The 17698-nt window shown below is 51.7% G+C and overlaps 1 protein-coding gene across 2 annotated transcripts in view; it reads left to right on the top strand.

Moving 5' to 3' along the window:
* KSR1 (kinase suppressor of ras 1) overlaps nt 1-17698 on the top strand; it is a 162135-nt gene that overhangs the window by 45458 nt on the left and 98979 nt on the right. The window lies entirely within an intron of this gene.

Here is a 17698-nt window from a genome sequence, read left to right as displayed (position 1 = left end):
GTGACTTACCCAACCGTCTGTGAGTCCCTGTCTGGGATGCTCACCCCACCCAGTGAATGATCTTAAATCAGTTTACTGGTGTGGGAATGCTCCGAGGGCAAAGTCCACCTCTACCTGTCTAGGGCCTCTTGCAGCATCTGGCACGATATTCCTTGTTAAGTGAGTGGGAGGGTGGTGGGGGGACAGGATAGAAAGTGGGCAATGCCAGATGGTGTGCAGCTGGAGGGCTTTGAGGGTTCTGCGGGAAGAGGTGACCAGCCTGCTTTCAGGGGTGGGGCCTGGGCAGGGAGGAAGGAGGGGCTGAGCGTTTCTCCCTTTCTCTGGGTTTCAGTAGTGTGGGAAGCCCCCCATCCCAGGGTCTCCGGGAAAAAGCAGTCCTGTAAGGTGGGGTGCCCTCCTGTAGTTGGCCCCGGAGAGGACCTCTGACCTCCCTGGCCCTGCCTGAGCAGGTACTGCCTGACGTGAACAGCACATGCCCTTGGAGGGGGTGTCACTGTACAGGAATTGCTCCAGAGGCTCATAAATTGTGCTCATCTCCCTCAGAGGCTCGGGGAATGATCATTTGGTGCCAGGAGCAGGCCTGTCCTGGCACAGAGCCAGCACCCTTCCCAGCAGCACAGAACGGAGTTAGCTTGACTCACGTTCCCAAGTGTCTCAGTGTTCCCATCGACCAAAGGGGCATAATCGGGAGAGCCTACCCTGCCTGCCTTTCGCCGAAGTAGTCCTATAAAGCCAGGGACAAATGCCCTTACAAGTCAGAAAGGGAGGAATGGCCTGTTCATCTCTTGCCACTCACTTCACATCTTCAAGGAACTCTTGGCTTGGAGGGGACAGGACGGGAGCCTTGGGACAGCTCAGACGGTACCGCTGAATGGGGCCTGCTGGCTGTGGACAGGGACTGAGCTGGGAACACTCGTCAGTGGGACTGTTTAAATCCTCAGGTTGCTGGCTAGAGGGGTCTGTTGTCCCCCCTGCAGCCCTGGCCTCCCCATTCTAGATGCTCCTAGCCTCAGAGTTGGTCTTCACCGTGTGGGCTCCACAGTGCACCCCACCTGCCCAGCAAGCCTGCCTTTCCCACAATGCCTGTGGGCCTGGAGGTGCCTGGGTGGGCTTCCTATGGGCTCCTCCCCCTTTGCACTGCCTTCATTAATCCAGGAGAGATTAGTTCTTAACCCAGGAAGGTGCCAGCGGCCTCCACCTCAGCTGGGTGATTCATTCAGACTCAGGCAGCGGGGCTTTATTGTTAGGAGAGGCGACGTAGAGGCCAAGAGCCCCGCTCTGGAGCCGGACTGCCTGGGTTTGAATCCCAGCCTTGCCATTCCCTACCTGTGTGATCTTGAGCAAGTTATCGATCTGCCTGTGACTCAGTTGCCTCATCAGCAAAGTGCGAATGACAATAGTACCTACCTGAGTAGGGCAGTTGTGTGTGTGGTACGGGCAAGATGCTTACAACAGTGCCAGTCCTCCGGAAACGTGGCCTCTGTTCATGTTTTTATTGCTGTTTCCCTCATTTTGTGCCAGGTAGTGGTGTCACCACCAGGTTGCCATCAGCCATGCCCCTTCCCAGTTCTTTGATGTAAACAGTGTGTTCTCATTCTTACCGGGAGCACCATGCACACATCCATAGTTGAGGTCTCAGCCCCGCCCTGCTGTGGGGGCTATGGGACTCCAGCCCTGGGGTCAGCTTTGTGTATGCTTGGTTTTCTTGGTATTTCTCTCATTTTTTTCTCTTCCCAGAAGATAGCCGCCTTTAAAAAAAAAAAAAAAAAAAAAAAAAGGCATTGCATAAACAGCATAATAAGGTTAAAAATATTGGCTTACTGCCCCTGACCTAACTTAACCTTTTGTATCTCCCTGTCCTTGTCTGCAGGCAGATAGACATCTTATAATTAAAGAACAAAGACACATGTTTGGACAGTGTTATCTCCCCCCACCGCCCCCAAATAAAACACACCGGAAGGCAATAGACTAGTAGTAAATTTGGGGCCTGGGGTCTGGTAGGCTTTGGCTCAGTGTGGCCTTAGCCCTTGCTGGCTGGGCCATCTTGGGCGAGTTAATTGGACTTTGTGGAATAATACTGTCCTAACTCCTGACTTTGTAATAATAAACAGAGGTAGTATAGGTAAAAATTCTAGCTTAGTGTGGCTGTTTGACAAAGCATACTTTTTATTAGAAAAGCTGTTCATGTACACGGTAGAGTTTTTAGTGGCTGTCTGATATTTGGTTGTATGCATATAGCCAGATTTTTCCAACCTGCGTGTGACGTTGGACATTATTCCTTTTTGATCGTATTTCTGGAAGCAGCAGTCTTAGGGGCTGGCAGCTGGGAGCCCCTGGAGTCAAACTTTACCCTTGGTGTTTTAGGGGTTTGCTCAGCTGAGAGCCTTCCCCGGGGAGTCCTGCTGAGGGTCATTTTTTTTTTTTTTTTTAATCTGTTCGGTCCCCCCACCCCTGTGTGCCCCCAGGCTGGATTTTTCTCTACTGTGGTCTGGGTGTAGGTTTAACTCCCTGGGGGACGGTGCTTTAGGTCCTACAGGTGGCATGGAAACCCCCCAGCCCTGCCCAGGCCTGAAGACAAAGAAGGGGAAAACTTTTTCAGAGCGGACAAACAGGTATTTCCTGTCAGCCCCCAGCTGGCAGAGGGCTCAGCCCCCTTGGTAATTCAGAAGAGGAGCCCCACCCATGCCACTCCCTACTGGCCCAGGGTCAGAAACTCCCAGAATGTAATGAACGCAGATGTCTGCACTGTCCAATAGAACTTTATGCAATACTGGAAGCGTTTATTCTGCTCTTTCCAATATGGTAGCCATTAGCCACTTCTGGCTGTTGAGCCCCTAAAAACGTGGCTAGTCCATCCGAGGATGTGCTCTCACTATAAAAATGCATGCAGATTTAGGAGACCGTGTGAACCAAAGAATCTAAAAGATCTTGTTTCTTTTGAATATTTTGTGTACTTTATACGACACGTTGAAATGATGTTTTGGGATATTGTTGGTTGAATAGATATTGCAACTGGTATCATCTGTTTCTTTTTCTAACGTGGCTATTAGACAATATGAATTTCCACGGGAGCTAACGTTATACCTTTGCTGGACAACACTGTCCTAGGGTGTAGACTGACAGCTGCTGTCCTGCCCCATGAAGGGCTGACGCCCTGGGGAGGGGAGAGGTGAAACCCACCTGGGCACCCCCAGTCCCTCTGTGGGCCCCAGTGCCACCTGCTCCCAGACCTGCCGGCTGGGTAAAGAAGGAGCGAGTGCCCCGTTTGGCAGCCACTCTGGTAATATCTCTGGGGTCTTGGGCACAGGAAGTCAGCTCCTTGAGGGAACTTCTCGAACTTCTTGTGGGGTGGAGTGGCTGGCTTAGGGTGGACTCTGAGGGTGTGGGCGTCAAGGGTGTCCTGCTAGACACAATTTCACGAGCTGGAGTCCTGACACAGGGCAGTTAGAATAATGGCTACTATCGATTGGGTGCCTGTGACAACTCAAGCCCTGTGCCGGGCACTGCATCGTCCCCCTGAATCCTCCACCTGGTGGGGAGGTTCCATGATGCCCATTTTGCAGATGAGAATCCCAGGGCCTAGGTAGGGCCTAAGTATTGGCCCAAAGTCCCGCTGTTTGGTAAGTGCCAGAGCTTACGGTGAAACCTGTCTGTCTGACTCAGGCTCTTTGCTCCACACCTCTCCTCTCCAGGCTCAGTCCCTCTTTTCCGTCTGACTCTCAGGGGCCTGATGAAAGCAAGGTGGGCTGGCCGCTTGTGCACAGGAGGGGCAGGGATTGAATGCAGGCTTTAGATCAGGGTGCCCGTCCTGGAGAGAGAACACGTGCATGTGTCTTCACTGGGCTCTTCTTTCCTGTGTGAACCGAGTTTTGGCCTGAATTTTGAACAGACCCGTCCTAGAACCCAGGTGCCCGGAGGCTGGGTAGCCAGTCCTGATGCCCTAACGGATCCTCTGCAGAGCTTGGGGGGGGGGGGGGGGGGGGGGCAGGGAAGCGTGGGTTTCTGTGTTTCTGGCATTTGCGTACTACCCTGCTTCCTAAGTGCCTTTTAAACACTGAATAAATATTGGTTAAAGAGGCCAGAGCCCTCTTCTAGGTGTGTGCTGAGGAGGCCTTGGCTTCAACCCTCTGGGCCAGGGGTGGGGCAGATTTTGCTCACAGGTAGTGGGGGTTACTGTCTAATCCTAGCTTGGGAGCCTGACGTGCAGCCCCCCCCCCCCCCCCCCCCGCCCGCCCCGCCAAGTGTCCAGGGAATTGGGCAGTCCCTACCTCCACCCAAATCCACCTGGGCCACTTCCTCCTGCTTACTCCACCCTGACCTGAGATAACACTGTGGTTTTCTCTTTTTCCATGGACTCCCGTTCCTTCCTCCTGAGGGCTGTGAGCCGTGGCAGAACTGAGCTGGGAGGGGTGCCTGGGTGGCTCAGTCAGTAAGCGCCCGACTTTAGCTCAGGTCATGATCTCACGGTTCGTGAGTTTGAGACCCGCATCGGGCCCCGTGCTGACAGCTGGGAGCCAGGAGCCTGCTTCCCATTCTGTGTCTCCCTGTCTCTCTGTTCCTCCCCCACTCACACTTGGTCAAAAATAAATAAACATTAAAAAAAAAATTAAAGGGGCGCCTGGGTGGCTCAGTCGGTTAAGCGGCCGACTTCGGCTCAGGTCATGATCTCGCGGTCCGTGAGTTCAAGCCCCGTGTCGGGCTCTGTGCTGACAGCTCAGAGCCTGGAGCCTGTTTCAGATTCTGTGTCTCCCTCTCTCTGACCCTCCCCTGTTCATGCTCTGTCTCTGTCTCAAAAATAAATAAACATTAAAAAAAAAATTAAAAAAGAACTGAGCTGGGAAATGCCATTCGTATTCATGACCAGCCGGTGAAGGTGGGAGGGATGGTCCAGGGGTTGTCCTCCACCGCTGCTGTCCTTGGTCTCAGCGACCTTATGGAAGGAAGTCACCTTGCCTCCCCCAACCTCCATTTCCTCATCTGTAAAAGGGGAATGTTGGTCACAACAAGACACACCTTGAAGAGAGATGTAAGTGTTTAGAACACGTGAGAAGGCTTGGTAAGCACGTGGTACCACGACGTCTGGTCATTTGTGTAGTTTGATGGATATTCTTCGGACACGAAAGACCTGGAAAGAACACCAGAGCTAGAGAAATCTGAACCCTAACACTGAATAGCTGAGTGGCCTTAGCTTAGGGTCACCTAGCTAACATACCCTCCCAAGCCTCCATGTCCTGGTCTGTAAAGTGGGGTCGCCGAAGAGGGTTTAAATGAGATGTCGTGTGCCTGGCTTGTGCAGAACAGATGCATAGTTGCCCCTCTTTTCCCGAATACTCGGGCAAAGAGCTATGGTCTGCTGAGCTGAAGGCTGTCGGGGGAGTGCTTGTCTAGCTCCTTTTGAAAGTGTACAGATACCACTTCTGGCTTAGTTCTCTGCAGTGGCTGAGTTTGAATCCTCGGGGCGTGCCGCGGCCTCGCAGGGGCACCTCTGGGCCGGCGTTCTGTCAGTACCGCCAGCTGCTCTGCTCCAGTAACCACGTGGCACGGAGTGCCTTCACGTCGCCCATCCTCACACTTCTCCCTGCAGCCCGGGCTGGACCGCCACTGTCCCATCTTAGAAGACGGGGTCTCAGGAGGCGGGGCGAGCATGGGCTACACCGCCACTCTCCCATCTTAGAAGACGGGGTCTCAGGAGGCGGGGCGAGCATGGGCTGCACCGCCACTGTCCCATCTTAGAAGACAGGGTCTCAGGAGGCGGGGCGAGCATATCTGTGCACACTTGGAAGAACAATCCAGAAGTTCTAAAAGAAACCCTCGTTTTCAGGTTCTTTGCCGTTCACTTTGTTAGAAGAAAAGTTCAAAGGGTGGGGTAGAGACTTGTAGTGCACGTTGGTCTTGCAGAGTGGGTGCCTGTGAAGAGGTGGACAGAAAGCCTGTTGTGGGGACGGGTGGCCGGGGCTGGAAAGTGGCCTTTGAGAAACCCTTTGGCACCTGTAGGGAGCTGACTGTTGGGTGTTGGCAGCGTCACGATCACTTAGAGCCAGGAAGGGTCTCTGCTTTTGTCTCCCTGCTAGTCTGTTTTGGGGGTTCCGGGGTGGTAAAGCGAGTGTCTGGGAGTGAGGGGGTCTGGTGTGCAGGCTGCCTGTACCCTGTGGGGAAGGAGTTTAACACCCAGAAATGGGTGGGGGCATCAGTGGGCACTTGGGGACTAGAACTCGGAAAGGAAGGAAGACAGAGCCTGGATCCGTCAGATTCTACTGGGGATGGGCCTGTGGGCGATTGGGCAGTTCCCTGAAGGACCGTGGCAGAGCGCTGGGGCTGCAGGGATTGGCTGTGGCTTGGTTGAGCATCTCTATGGAGAAAATGTGATTTAAAGGTGTGTGTGTGTGTGTGTGTGTGTGTGTGTTTTAAATGTTTATTATTTTTGAGAGAGCAAGAACATGAGCAGGGGAGGGGCAGAAGGACAGGGAGAGAGAATCTCAGGCAGGCTCCACACTGTCAGCACAGAGCCCAACACAGGGCTCCATCTCCTGAATCATGAGATCATGACCTGAGCCAAAACTGAGTCGGACTCTTAACTGACTGAGCCACCCAGGTGCCCCCCAGTTTTGTTTTTTTTTTTAAGTTTATGTATTTTGAGAGAGAGCACGAGCAGGGGAGGGGCAGAGAGAGAGAATCCCAAGCAGGCTCTGTGCTGTCGGTGCAGAGCCCCGACACGGGACTCCCTGTCATGAACTAGGAGATCATGACTTGAGGCAAAACCAAGAGTCAAACACTTAACCGACAGAGCCACTCAGGTACCCCGAGAATGTGTGCTTTAAAGGTGGGCTTGGTCAGCCATGAAAGCTTAGGGGGGGGGGGGGGCCCTCAGGGAGCATTGGCAGTGCCCTAGGAAGGTTGCCTAGGGGAGAGGGCAGCCCAGCCATTAGACCTCTGTGCGTTCCGTCATTGTGGTTAGCTGCAAGCGTCCAGGTTTTTTGGTTTTTGTTTTTGTTTTTTTCTCCATGCTACCAAACCTGGCAGTTTTCAAACTAGGTGTTGGGTATGGACAAACTCGCCAAGCAAACGTCTGCTTCAGTGTAGACCAGCTCACCAGGCGGGAATATACTGATTCACACAGACTTTGCAGGGTAGCAGAACCGGAGACAGCAATTTTTCACCGTAAAAAAAAAAAAACAAGCGGCTTTGCAGGGTCTCTGGCCATGTTGTGTGTGTTCACGTAGCTTGGGCCCATCCTCAGGGCTGGGAGTGGGCTAGACCCTCGACCCGCTGTCTCATCTGAGGGGTCCTGGCTATGGACCACACTCTAGCTTTTGCTCTGATGGCTCAGCAAAACCTCCACCTCCTCCTGCCGTGCTGACTTTTCTAGTACTTTCTGAGCCTGTCCTGTTTGTGGGCCTTCGTCACTTAATCTGTGGAGTAAATGGGTAACGTCCCAAACTGTTTGCTTTCTCCACGGGGCTCACGATTCTGGTTTTGGGAGATAGCGGTGAATATACTGGGAGTGTCCAGGGAAGAGTGAAACGCACCACCTCTGCCAGTTTCTGGCTGAACACGAATGTGAGGACCCCTCTTTCTCTGAAGAGAAGGGGGGGAGGCGCCCTGGCTGGGTGGGGGTGGGGCGGTGATATGGTAGCCGGAGGTTCGGGTTCAAGTAGGATGAATTGAGTACCCATGTGGGCTGGGTTTGTTATCCAGACAGCATTCTTCATCTTGGTTTTTTAAATTTCTATTATTTATTTTTTTTAGAGAGCGCACAAGCTGGGCAGAGGGGCAGAGGGGGAGAGAGAGAATCCCAAGCAGGCCCCGGGCCCAGTGCGGAGCCCGATGTGGGGCTCGGTCCCACAATGCTGGGATCGTGGCCTGAACTGCAATCAAGAGTTGGACTTTTAACCAAGTGAGCCATCTAGGCGCCCCTTCGTTTTTCTTTTTAGCTGTTTATATTGTGGACTATAACAGAAAAGTACGGAAACCTAAAGGTGCAACTCCATGAATGATCACAAATCACCCTTATAAGTGCTGCCCAAATCAAGAAGTGGAACCTTGCCAGTACCCCAGAGGTCTCCCTGATCGTAACCCCTTCCCTTAACTACCAAAAGTAACATTGGCCCGGCTTTTACAGTAGTCACTTCCTTGCTGCTTAAAACAATTATTTTACCGCTCTCTAAAAAATAAATAAATATTAACAAAACTTTTGAAAATGGGGCTCTTGGGTGGCTCAGTTGGCTAAGTGTCCGACTTCGGCTCAGGTCATGACGTCCCAGTTCGTGGGTTCGAGCCCCGTGTCGGGCTCCGTGCTGACAGCTCAGACCTGGAGCCTGCTTCTGATTCTGTGTCTCCCTCCCTCTCTGTCTGCTCCTCCCCCACTTGGGCTCTGTCTCTCAAAAATAAATGAACATTAAAAAAAAATTAAAAAACAATTAGTTCACCACTAATCTGCATTCCTAAGCACTGTGATTGAGTTTGGCCTGTTCTTTGGACTTCCTATAAGAATCCTGCACGTGTTCTTCAGCATTTGGCTTCCTTTGCTCGTTATATTTGTGAAATGTATGCGTTTTTATTGTGTGTAGCTCCTATACTCATTTTCATTGCAGTGTATTATTCCACTGAATGATTAGCACAGGTTGTGGGTCCATTCTCCTGTTGATGGACATTTGGTTTGTTTACGGTTTAGAGATGTTTCCCCAAACTGCTGTGATCATCGTGGGACCTATCTTTTGGACACGCCTGTGTGTGTGCGTGCCCGGGCGTGAGTCGCCCTGCTCTCTGTTGCTTTCTGGTGGTGGAATCATGCCATCTTGATCAGCCATGTCAGCAGGTGGGGACAGCTCAGCCAGTGAGGAACTTGGCTCCTGTCCTGTCTCTGTACCCCTCGGGTTGTCTGTGAGGTCCCCGTGGGGCCACAACACCTTTCAGGGTGTTGGGAGTTAACACTCATAAGGCTTGTGTTCTGAGCCTGGGTCCCACTGCAGGTGGGCTGGGTGAATGGCATGTAGCAGGCTGGTCAGGAGGGTGGATAGGCAGTTTTGGGGGTGCAGCCTGTTTGTCACAGCCCTCCGGGTGGGCCCCAGTGCCCGGCCCCTTCGAGCTGTGGTGTCTGCCCGCAGTGTTGCCTCCTGAGTGGCTTTGGCGCCCCTCCAGCCTGCTGCGTGGAGAATGGTCAGGGAGGCCCCGGCCTCAACCGAGTCTCCTGGCCTCTGCTTGTGGTGCAGCTAAGCCCTTAATGTGTTTTCACAATCAAAGCAGAAAGGTCCCATTGTGGCACTAACGCCTTTGCCATAAAGCGCTTTTTGTTCCCTAACAAAATTCCACGTTGCAGAAGCAAGTCAGCTTAGCAAAGGCAGAGTACCAATGAATGGCCATTTGCCACTGGCAGTAGCTAGGCAAGCTCCTAGTAAATGATGGTCGGCCAGCCTGTTTTAGGGAGGCCCCCAGAGACACAAAAATCCTCCGCAGGCTGCTTGGAGGAAGGCAGTAAGATATTTAGAAGTCGTTTTTATCGTCCTGGAATTATGACCCAATGGTAATGTGTCCGTGAGGGTTCACTTGGATCCATGTTTAGAAAGCCCAAATAACACTGGGTAAACAAGTAAAGGAGTCATTTTTCTCATGAAACAAGAAGTCCAAAGGCAGCGAGTCCTAAGGGTTTCTGTTGACCCCTTGTATCTCTCTGCTGTATCATCCTTAGCCTGTCCCCTTTCCCCTCACCCTCAAAATGGCTGCTCTATCTCTTGGCTTCACAGCTGCATTCCAGGCACGACGAAGGGGAGAGGGAAGCTGGAAGCTGGTTTTGGCCAACTGACTCTTCCCCATTTTAAGGAGGAAAGCTAACTTCCTGGAAGCACCAAGCAGTAGGCTTCCCTTTACATTTCACTGGTCAGACTGGGTCACGTGGCAACCACTGGTTGCAAGGGAGCCTGGGAGCCAAGCACTCTGTTACTGTGAACAAAGTCAAGCGTCCCCAAAGTTCAGGAAGAGGGGAGAAGGGTATGGGAAGGCAGCTAACAGCAGGTGGCATGATTTGCTAGATAGCTAGGGAGCAAGTCATGTTACATAAAGTCAATTTCCTTGGGAACAGACTTATTCCTGTGAGCATCAAAATGTATTTTAATTAAAAAAAATTTTTTTTAATGCTTATTTAGTTTTGAGAGAGAGAGAGACCAAGAGCGAGTGGGGGAGGGGCAGAGAGAGAGGAAGACACAGAATCTGAAGCAGGCTCCAGACTCTGAGCTGTCAGCACAGAGCCCAATGTGGGACTCGAACCCACAAAACATGAGATCATGGACTGAGCCAAAGTCAGTTGCTTAAGGACTGCACCACCCGGTCACCTCTACTTTAATAATTTTAAAAAGCTCACCAAGGCGCAGACATCAGACACGTTTTTTGAAACCATCTAATGATATCTGTTCCCTTCGCTGTGGCTGGGAGCCTCAGTACTTCCGTTGAGGTGTCTGAAGGGCTGCTTTGCCCCTCGTACAAGGTCCGAGGAAAGCAGGCTTTGTGAATCTTGGGCCCGCCCACTCTGTAGTTTCTCTCACTTGTTCCATCACTGCTGCCCCATCATGTGGTCTCTGTGCACCTGCGTCTAGATGCCGTGGTCCTTCCCACCTTCACGTTTTCTGCTGTCTCAATTCCGTGGATGGGGGGCCCCCCCCGGGTACCAAATGTGACAGAAGCACGCACGGATGGAGGCGGCGGCTCTGGGGACAGCATGGACTCCAGGTTAGGCAGAGCCTGCCTGCACGAGCTTCCAGACAAAAACAAAAACCAAGGGCAGTGGGGCGCCTGGGTGGCTCGGTCTGTTGAGCATCCAACTTTTGATGGCAGCTCGGGTCATGATCTTACAGTGAGTTTGAGCGCCTCCCCCCATCAGGCTGCCCACTGAGGGTGCAGAGCCTGCTTGGGATTCTCTCTCCCTCTGCCCCTCTCCTCGCGTGCACACTCTCGCTCTCAAAATAAGTAAACAAACTTAAAAAAGAAAAACAAAAAAACCAAGGGCAGTTTCCAGTCATATCAAGGTGATGCTAGATAATCTGTTTCACGTGGCTAACTTAATGCTCATTTTCCCATCACCAGTCATATAACTTCCTCCTTGCTTCATCTTTCCCTGAGAATGTAAAACCCCATTTTATAAGCACAACATCTAATAAAACCTGTTTTCTTTCTGATTGAGAGACCTATCACACTCAGGCAGTAAACAAAGAAAATCAAGAAAAGTTAGCTGTGTGACTTCAGTTACCCAATCCCTCTGGGTCTATTTCCTTATCTATAAAAGGAGGGTAACATTCATTGCTTTGGAGTCATTTAAAGAAGTAAGTAAGAATGAGTTAAAAATGGAATAGTGCCTAGCACATAGTAAGTGCACAATAAAAGCTATTAATATTGTCATCGTTATTATAGATAGGGTGTGTTGAGTGTGGGACTGGGCTGCTTGGGAAAGTATTTGGACAGATGCCAATCTGAGCATATTTACTGGATGACAGAGATAAATCTATTGTTTGGACAACACTGGGGAACCAAGAACAGATGTCTTAGTGTGTCTTTGCCCTTGTTCCCTTCCTATGACCGTGCAGAGTGGAGGGTTTCTTTTTAAAGTTTATTTATTTTGAGAAATAGAGCGAGCATGAGAGGGGGAGGGGCAGGGGCAGAGTGAGAGAATCTCAAGCAGGCTCCGAGCATGGAGCCCGACGTGGGGCTTGATCATGACTTGAGCTGAAATCAAGAGCTGGAGGCTTAACCTGACTGAGCCACCTAGGTGCCCCGAGTTCCTTCCCTCCCCTTCCTTCCATTCCTTTTCTCTTCCCCTCTTCTCCTCCCCCCTCTCCTCTTCCCTCCCCAAAGAGAAATTTAAAATCACTTTTAAAAAACACCTGTGGGGGTACCTGGGTGGCTCAGTTGGTTAAGCATTCGACTCTTGATTTTGGCTCAGGTCATGATCTCAGTTTCATGAGTTCGACCCGCATCGGGCTCTGAGCTGACAGTGCGCAGCCTGCTTGGGATTCTGTGTCTGCCTCTCTCTCTGCCCCTCTCCCCACTTGCTCTGTCTCTGTCTCTCTCAAAATAAATAAAGAAACTTAAAATAATTTTAATTTAAAAAAAAACAACAAAACCCCTCTACCTGTGTGTGTGCATGTGTGTGGGGTGGAGGGGAGAGAGAAAACACTTTGGAAAGCTGGGTCCATTCTGTGTTTTTTGCTCTGTCACCTCCCATTTTCATGGCACCGTGAACCATGAGGGGATGTTCCTTGTGGTGGTTTTTTTTACCCAGAGTTGGAAGAGACCACTGAGAATCCAGACTGACTGGCTTTCCTGGGTGATCTTCGGGAAAATTCCCTCGGCCCGCTCCCGTATTGTAAATGCTGCTTTTGTCCAGTTGCGTGACTGAGTGCATTGTGGTTGGGTTCCTAGGAGCTATAACCGCGGATAATTGTAAGCTGGGATCGTGAGTAGAAGATTGGGGGCCTGGAACGATTTCAGACGCAGGCAGGTGCGTATTTAAGGCGGAGGGACCATTGTGAGCTAAAGCAGTCAGACAATTCAAAGCACGTATTCATTGAGTCATTACTGAGGACCTGCGAGGTGCCACCACATCAAAGGCTTTGGAGGGGGAAGGAGGGGGGCCTGCTTAGCAAGGCTCTGGAGGTGTGGAACCGCTTGGATGGATTAGGTTAGCAGCAAGGTGAAGCAATAACTCTGCCTTTTCATTTCTAAAGCATTTCATGCTGGGCGGGGAAGCTGCACTTGTGAAATTTGGCACGAGCTTTAATATTCTTAAAGGGAAAAGAAAAGGCCGAAGGTACTCTGAAGGTTTTCTTTCCATACTTTCTCTGGGAAGCATAGACGTTCCCCAGTTTCTGGTCATCCTCGTCCACCCACCTGTCCGTCTGTCATCTGAGCGCCTACTCCCTACCAGGGGACCGCCGGGGACCCAGAGCCTGTCCTTGCCGGGCCCTCAGAGTGTGTTGAGGGGGGTGGACGTGCGCGTTAACCACCGATGTTCTGTGCTGATGAGTCCTGTGGGAAAACGCAAGTGGGAGCAGGAAGCTTTTGGCAAGAGTGGGGAGAGCTGAACACTGTGATGGTAAAAGGGGAGAGAAGGTGCAGCAGCACCCCCTACCCCGACAAAGGACGTGATCTCAGCACGGGAAGGTTCCACATCCCTCAGTTGTGCTTCAGTGGCTAAAAGACTGGAAAGAGCCTTCAAGGGAACGGACGTTCACGCGGCCTGCCCTGGTTGGACACTGTGGTAGAATACACGTATCTATCAGTAACCCTGAGCGAGGATATTGTGGCTCAGATACTGGGTGATCTGTCCGGGTCACGTTGCCCCGAGGTGGCAGGGCTTGGCCCTGAAGCCACTTTGGGCTGCAGAACTCCCTTCTGGGCCTTGCAGGCTGCTGCTGGTGAGGGGTGGGGTGGGCGGGGTCATGCCTGACCAGAGGCCTCCACAGACAGTGGCTTGTGGTGGTCAGCAAATTGAAACCCCGGCTGTGGTTCCCCCGCAGAGGGGGCAGTCCTGATGATTTGGAAATGAGGCTTTTGACTAATGAGCGTAGTAAATTACGTGAGCGGCCCCACCCCTTAACATCCCCCAGTGAGTCTGCAGTCCTCAGATGTGCGCATCTGGGTGCCTCTGCCCTTCTAGTTTTCCACTGTCCAAACACAGGTCCAGGCCTGCCCTGGGGCTCAAGCGTGGGGCACTGTTGCAGTTCAATCAACCACTCTCTTAGGGCTCCCAGAGGCGGAAGGACAGGAAGTCCCTTCACGGGTGTTTAGCTCAGCCACAATCTTCCTCATACCCATTTTACAGCTTGAGGAAACTGAGTCTCAGTAACGCAAAGCATCGGGTGCCTCTGGGGTGTCAGCACGGTTTCCTCTCTGACTTCCTGGCCCGAAGTGGCATGGTGCCGGGAACGAGGAGCCAGTTGGTGACGGCTAGTCTGTGGCACACTGAAGGTCGCAGGGCTCCAGCTGTGTCTGGAGTGATGCCTCCCTTCACTATATAGCCTTTCCTTAGGCACTTGACTGAGGCCAGAACTTGCCCAAGTTCATGTAGCGAGTGGAGTGTGGCGCCCAGATTCTTTCTCCCTTGCCGTGACAAAGTGCCCGTTCCCATCTGGGGTGCGCCCCTAGATCCGGGTGGCGCGTGGACCTTGCCGCAGGCCGGACGGTAGCCGAGCACGGGAGGTAGACGGCACCCCTCGGTGATGGTTCGGGCGCCTGTGCATGAGGGAGGGTTACCTTCCTCCCTTCCCTGGGCAGGGACCTTGGAAAGCATAAACCTCCGAACGTGTGGCCAGAAACTGAACGAGTTCATATATTGTGGAAGGGCTTTGGACTGTGCCCGACACACGCAGGGTGCTGTGTCCACTAAGTGTCACAGTTACATAAAATGCAGATAGATAGATAGATAGATAGATAGATAAATAAATAAATAAAATGCTAATAACGCCCCTGTTGGCCCTGAAGTCTCCTTGTCTCCTTGGCTTCTCCATGCCGAGCACAATAGAGCTTTGTTCTTCTGCCCCTTTGTCTGAAAGAGGCCTGCTGACTCAGAGGCAGGAGGCCAGGCTGTGCTTGCCCGAGATTCCCAGCCTTCACCCGACCCCCAGCCGCCTGCAACTCCTTCTGTGTTCCCCCAGGGGCTCCCTGACAGGGAGGGGACCCTCTGCTCCACGGACATCAGGGAAGGCTGCCTTTAGCCTGTGGTTACGTTTCCCCAGGAGACGAAAGGAGAGGGGGAGACCCACCCCCACGAGAGGGTATCTAGCCGGCCGAGAGCAGGTAGAGGGCAGGTGAGCTTTGGAGACGGTGTAGTATTTTCCATTTGCCTGTCTTCCTAACTGGACTCTTGGAGGATTGGACCTTAAATCATTACATCCTTGTGAGAACGGCACCAGGACCGAGGTGCCGGTGGCCTCTGTCAGCTTTCTGATGCGGGAAGTGCCGTGGACAAGTCAGTCTTGTGAAATGGGCTTCTCAGCCTTCCAGCACTGGTGGCCGCTACCCTCCCAGAACATTGTTTGCCACAGTGGCTCTTAACCTTGTCTGCACATTTAATTTTTTTTTTTTTTTTTTAACATTTATTTATTTTTGAGACAGAGAGAGACAGAGCATGAATGGGGGAGGGTCAGAGAGAGAGGGAGAGAGAGAATCCCAAGCAGGCTCCGTGACCTTGGCGCAGAGCCTGACGCAGGAACCGTGAAATCATGACCTGAGCTGAAATCAAGAGTCGGACACTTGACTGACTGAACCACCCAGGCGCCCCACCTGGGATGCTTTTAAAACCTGCGGTTGGGGGCACAGCCGCGGACAGATTGACTTCACACCTCTGGGGTGGGTCCCGGGCACCGCTATGTCGGTACCCTCACCCGGTGATCCTATACGTGATTAGGGACGAGAACATCGTTACAACACCAGAGCCGAGAAGACTGTTCCAGTCACTTGTCCCGCCCTTGGGTTTGCCTACAAGGAGGATGACGAGGTGGCCCGGGCTACCCTGGTAGGGGCAGACTGGGTTAGAACCGGGACTCCGTTGTGGGACTCAGCCTTTCCCCCAAGCACCGACTGCTGCCTTGTTACTCCTTGTGTTCGTGGTTGTGGGAAAGGAGCACGGTTGTTTGGGATGATGTTGCTAATAAATTGTCTGCTTGTCACCCATGCTGGTAGGGAGACCAAGCTTAGCGTCGCTTTGTCCCGGAAGGCTTGCCAGCAGCTCCCAATTAGTGTTTAGTCTTCCCGTTGTTCTCTGCGCTCTCTTTATCTTGCACATTGTTTACATTGCATCCTTTCACATAGCGCAGTGATTTATTTTCTAGGCTGTGAGCTTCCTGGGGTTATAGCCATTGTTATAAACCAGTGCCTGGACAGAGCAGGCGTTCAGTAAATGTTGGTGGCGTGGGGGGGTGGATGCCTGTCCAGTGGGGTTCTGTCGTCCTCCCATCTACCCTTCTGCATCTGAAGCGAGTCCAGATGAAAAACGCATGGCCAGGCAGAGTCAGGACAAACAAGACTGGGAAGGGGCTGTGTCCTTGGTCTCAGGAAGACTGGCTTACCTAAAGTGACAACCACAGCTCCTCCTGTGCAGCCCCAGCCCTCCCTCCCTCTGGCCCTCCCACTCAGCTCCCTTTGGCAGGGGCAAAGATCCAGGATACTTGTCGCAGCTGGAATCTCTGGCTTGTGTTTGGAAATAAACAAGTTGGCCCCTCTCTCTGCCTGGGACTTTCCTTTATCAGGAGATACTCACAAGCCACCACCCAAGATGCGATTGCTTCTTTCCAGCGGTTGGAGAACTCTGGGGAAGACACGGAGGGCTCGCGGTGGGTCAGACACCCCCAAACTGTCCTTTTCTGTACTCACATTGGCTTGGGGGGAAGGCCTTGAGGGCGTGGGTTTCGTATGAAGTGATTGTGGGGGAGTGGATACAGAGGACTTTTTCTGCACCAAATGCTGCAGGAAGGAAAAGAGTCTGTATCCACCTTGCAGGGAGATCTGATACGGGAGAATAATGTAGACACCCATTATGAATGTTGGCTGCCCAGCCCGGTTGCTGTCTGTAAAGGGGTCTATCCCCACATAGCAGCCAGGCAGCCTTTTGGGGAGAGGAGCACGGGCTGAGGGTATTCCTGGGTGTCTGCTGTAGCTAATTCAGAGTATTCAGGGGCATGTTCCTGGTGGGGAGGGTGGATATGGAGGCAAATGGGAGTATTTCCCGCCACCATCATGTTAGGTAGGAACTGGTGGTTCAGAAATAAATGTGGTATGGCTGGGGGGAAAGGCCCCTCTCTCACACCGGGCCTGCGAGTGGGCACAGCTACTCTAAAAAGGAAGTTGACTATATTTCATAAAGTTAGGGGATGCACGTGCCCGGGAGCCAGAAATTTCGCGACTCTAGTGTCTGTGTTAGAAAAACTACTAAGCAGGCGCTCAAAGATGCACATCACAGTGCTTTTGATTATGAATAGCTGGGAACAACTAAATGCCTATCAGCAGGGAAATAGGTCAATCAATGATGGCGTATTTACATAATGTAGAGCTGTTCAGAGATCGACGTACGTGAATCAGCCATCCCCAGCTAGTTTAAGAGAAGATTGGTAGAAAGTCAAGTTGCAGAATCTGTGTAGTAATGATAACCGTTTCTGTAAAGTTAAAACAATCAAGACAATGTAGCAAAAAAATATAAAATCCTAGAGAGGCAAGATACTCACCAGTTTCACTGTTGTGGCTGCCTGTGGGGAGGGAGAGGAGGTAGAAGGTTCTGGGAGGACCGTAAGGGGAATTTTAACCTTACTGTAATGTTTCATTTCTTTAAAAAAATTTTTTTTTAATGTTTTTATTTATTTTTGAGAGAGAGTGCGCGAGCAAGCAGGGGAGGGGCAGAGAGAGAGGGAGACAGAATCTGAAGCACGCTTCAGGCTCTAAGCTGTCAGCATGAGCCTGACACGACCCACGAACTGTGAGATCATGACCTGAGCCGAAGTCGGACTCTTAACTGAGCCACCCAGGGGCCCCTGTAATGTTTCATTTCTTATTAAAAATGCCTGAAGCAAATATGATAAAATGTTAACATTTGTTAAATCTAGTGGTGAATATATATTATATCCCTCTCTTTTTTTGGATGTTTGAAGTATTTTATTTAAAAAATGAGAGACCTTCCCTGTCAGTTAGTTGCTTATAACCTAGTAGGGAAAATTTGCAAATC

Source organism: Panthera onca, chromosome E1 (assembly GCF_046562875.1).
Source record: "Panthera onca isolate mPanOnc1 chromosome E1, mPanOnc1 haplotype 2, whole genome shotgun sequence".
NCBI classification, from domain to species: Eukaryota; Metazoa; Chordata; class Mammalia; order Carnivora; family Felidae; genus Panthera; species Panthera onca.
The sequence above is the reverse complement of the archived record's forward strand: the minus strand, read 5'-3'. Positions and strand labels throughout refer to the sequence as shown.